This window comes from Psammomys obesus, unplaced genomic scaffold (assembly GCF_907164565.1).
Source record: "Psammomys obesus unplaced genomic scaffold, mPsaObe1.curated_primary_1811, whole genome shotgun sequence".
NCBI classification, from domain to species: Eukaryota; Metazoa; Chordata; class Mammalia; order Rodentia; family Muridae; genus Psammomys; species Psammomys obesus.
This window is the reverse complement of record NW_026590701.1, coordinates 7,253,186-7,257,006: the sequence shown is the minus strand read 5'-3', so window position 1 is coordinate 7,257,006 and position 3,821 is coordinate 7,253,186. Positions and strand designations below refer to the sequence as shown.

Sequence of the window (3,821 nt, the reverse complement as noted above, 5' to 3'; positions counted from 1 at the left end):
GCACCCCAGAAACAGGACTTAAGACTATCTATAGGCCAAAGATAATTGTACAGGAGCAGTAACTGGGCTAAATCGTAGTGACCTGTATGTGAATAATCAAGCTTCAGGGTTCTTCATACTTAGAAAGTGGTGGGACTGGTATCCTCATGACAAGGTTTGGTCGTTTGACCTCAAATAAACTACCCTTTGCAGGACCATGTAAAGAGTCCGTGCTTCCACCTGGCCTGAGGGGTACCAAGCAGCACTCGAGCCCCTGAGAAACAACTTCGATGGCTTCGTCATCCTGACTCCCCCATCCATGACAGTGTCTGTAGCATAACCTAGACTATGCCGCTGCACAGCTGTGTGCCTCCAACATTGCTGACTTTTAAACTCAATAGAAAGCAGATAAGTTGAGCCCAGAATCAATCAATTATAGCAAAACTACAAATGATCAGTTACATATAAAATTCCATTATTTCTTAACAAGTCATTGGAGAGGCAATAGGAGCTTAATTCTACATGTGATGAAGTAGTTTGTTATGAGTTCCACATTGCTAAAAAAAAAAAAAAAAAAAAAGAAAAGAAAAAACTTACACACACAAACACACACAAAAAAAAACTTTCTTAAAAACTAGAAAAGCCCCACTTAGAAACATGGGAGTGTGAGGGTGTAAGGAGACCATGTGACTAAATGCAAATACGTAAACTCACAATTCATGCTTTAGATTTTTCTCACTTTACTATTTTTAAATTCACTTCAATGAAGGGATTTAAAGCTGTTTTTAGTTATTTTAAAGGGAATTTCACCAGTTTCCCATGCTCTGTCAGAACTTAATTTTTAAAATGATTTTATTAGTTCTTTGCGAATTTTGTACAATGTGTTTTGATCCTATTCCATGCTTTCCAAATCTTCCCAGATCCACCCTCCCTTCCCCACTTCCCCAACTTTTGTCTTCTTCTTCATCTCCTTCTCTTTCTTTTCTAATAGCCCATCAAAACCAATTTGTGCTGCCCAAGTATTCGTGGTTATGTAGCCTTCCACAGAAGTGTGGCTTGACTAGCAGGAGCTGTTCTCTTAGAGAAAACTGATTCCCGTCTCCCAGAGCTAATAATTGCCAATAGCACCGTAGCTGAGGGGGGAGACTCCAAGCCCCCCACCCTCTCCATGAAGAGATGTAGTCTGGCATGGCTTGCACAGCTGAGTTTTTATTATTACATTTCAATATTTAAGTTCTAAGTTCCCTCTTGGAAGAAAATTGAGTACTTAAGGAAGGTTTTTTTTAATTCTTAATTCTTTCACATATTGAATACAGACACCAAAGTTATTGAATCTTTTAACCTTTTCACTCTTACTAGAACTATTCCAGGGGCCTGAGACACCATGCTTCTGCTGCTGTTTTTTTTAATGCTCTATCTTAGCTTTAGTAACAACTCACAGTATGTATATGTCAGTAATCCGATAAAGAATGTATGTACTTCTTGGGTTATAAGCAACAAAAGAAATAGTTAAGTTTAAAAAATTTAGCCTTCTGTGCTCACTTCAGCAGCACGTATACTAAAATTGGAAAGATACAGAGAAGATTAGCATGTTCCCTGCACAAGGATGACACGCAAAGTTGTGAAGCGTTCCATATTTTTGATGTCTCTCAATGGAGGAATGGATACAGAAACTGGTACATTTACACAATAGAATACTACTCAGCAATTAAAAACAAGGAAATCATGAAATTTGCAGGCAAATGGTGGGAACTAGAAAAGACCATCCTGAGTGAGGTATCCCAGAAGCAGAAAGACACGCACAGTATATACACTCACTTATAAGTGGATACTAGACCTATAAGATAGGATAAAAGTACTAAAATCTGTACACCTAAGTAAGCTAAACAAGGAGGACCTGGGGTAAGAAGAACAATCCTCACTTAGAAAGACAAATGGATGGACATTGAAAATAGGAGAAAACAAGAAACAGGACAGGAGCCTACCATAGCTGGCCTCTGAAAGACTCTACCTAGCAGTGTATCAAAGCAGGTGCTGAGACTCATAACCAAACTTTGGGCAGAGTGCAGGGAATCATACGAAAGAAGGGGGAGTTAGTAAGACGTAGAGAGGACAGGAATTCCACAAGGACCAAATATATCTGGGCACAAAGGTTTTGTCTGAGACTGATTCTCCAAGCAAGGACCATGCATGGATATAACCTAGAACTACTGCTCTGACGTAGCCCATGGCAGCTCAGTATCCAAGTGGGTACCCTAGTAAAGGAAACAGGGACTATCTCTGACATGAACTCAGCGGCTAACTCTTTGACCTCCCCACCTCCCTCCCCCGTAGGAGGAACAACCTCGCTAGGACAAGGAGGAGGACATTGCAGCCAGTCCTGGTGAGATCTGATAAGCTAGGGTCAGATGGAAGGGGAGGAGGACCTCCCCTATCAGTGGACTTATAGAAGGGCAGGGAGTCAATGAGGGAGGGGGGAATAGGAGGGAATGAAGGGGGGGCTACAGCTGTGATACAAAGTAAATAAACTGTAATTAAAATAAAAAAATAAAAATTTTAAAAAAATAAGCCTTCTATTAAAGGCATATGAACTATACTTTTTTCATTTCCTAGAGCAAAAAAATGGCTTAACTTTTTTGGTTAAAAAGTGTTCAACATAAAGAATAAAAAGCAGTGAATGAAACAAATCAAAATAGTGCTTCATTGTTAAGCATGAATAATCCAGAAATCAATACAGTAAAAAGGCAAGAGCTGTTTCATTAGTTATTAAACAGACAACTTCCTTTCACCCCTCAAGTCATAGGGTCCATGGGAGGGCTTATTAAGTTAAGGGGTTAAAGCAAGTGAAAGACCTGTTTGAGAAAAACTTCAAGTCTTTGAAGAAAGAAATTGAAGAAGATCTCAGAAGATGGAAAGATCTCCCGTGCTCATGGATTGGTAGGATTAACATTGTGAAAATGGCCATCCTGCCAAAAGCAATCTACAGATTCAATGCAATTCCCATCAAAATACCAACTCAATTCTTTACAGACCTTGAAAAAAAGATTCTCAGCTTCATATGGAGAAACAAAACACCCAGAATCTCCAAAACGATCCTGTACAACAACAGATCATCTGGAGGTATCTCCATTCCCGATCTCAAGCTGTACTACAGGGCAACAGTAATAAAAACTGCATGGTATTGGCATAGAAACAGAAAGGAGGATCAATGGAATCGCATAGAAGACCCAGAAATAAACCCACACACCTATGAATACTCAATATTTGACAAAGAAGCCAAATCCATTCAATGGAAAAAAGACAGCATCTTCAACAAATGGTGCTGGACCAACTGGATGTCTACATGCAGAAAAATGAAAATAGATCCATATTTATCACCCTGAACAAAACTAAAGTCCAAGTGGATCAAGGACCTCAACATAAAACCAGATACTCTAAATCAGCTGGAAAAAAAAGTGGGAAACAGCCTAGAACTCATTGGCACAGGAGACAACTTCCTGAACAGAACACCAACAGCACAGGCTCTAAGAGCAACAATCAATAAATAGGACCTCATGAAACTGAAAAGCTTCTGTAAAGCAAAAGACACTGTCATCAAAACAAATAGACAGCCTACAGATTGGGAAAGAATCTTCACCAACCCTTTATCTGACAGAGGGCTAATATCAAGTATATATAAAGAACTAAAGAAGCAGAAAAGCAACAAACCAAGTAATCCACTTAAAAAATGGGGAACAGAGCTAAACAGAGAATTCTCGAAAGAGGAACATCGAATGGCAGAGAAACACTTAAAGAAATGCTCAACCTCATTAGCCATTAGGGAAATGCAAATCAAAACGACC

General features: G+C 39.3%; 1 non-coding gene across 1 annotated transcript; it reads left to right on the top strand.

The window, feature by feature from the left end:
• Nucleotides 1-1,513: 1,513 nt before the first annotated feature.
• LOC129677953 (U6 spliceosomal RNA) lies at nucleotides 1,514-1,620 on the top strand. The gene has a single exon (XR_008720299.1). It is a non-coding gene; the product is annotated as a U6 spliceosomal RNA (small nuclear RNA).
• The last annotated feature ends 2,201 nt before the right edge of the window (nucleotides 1,621-3,821 follow it).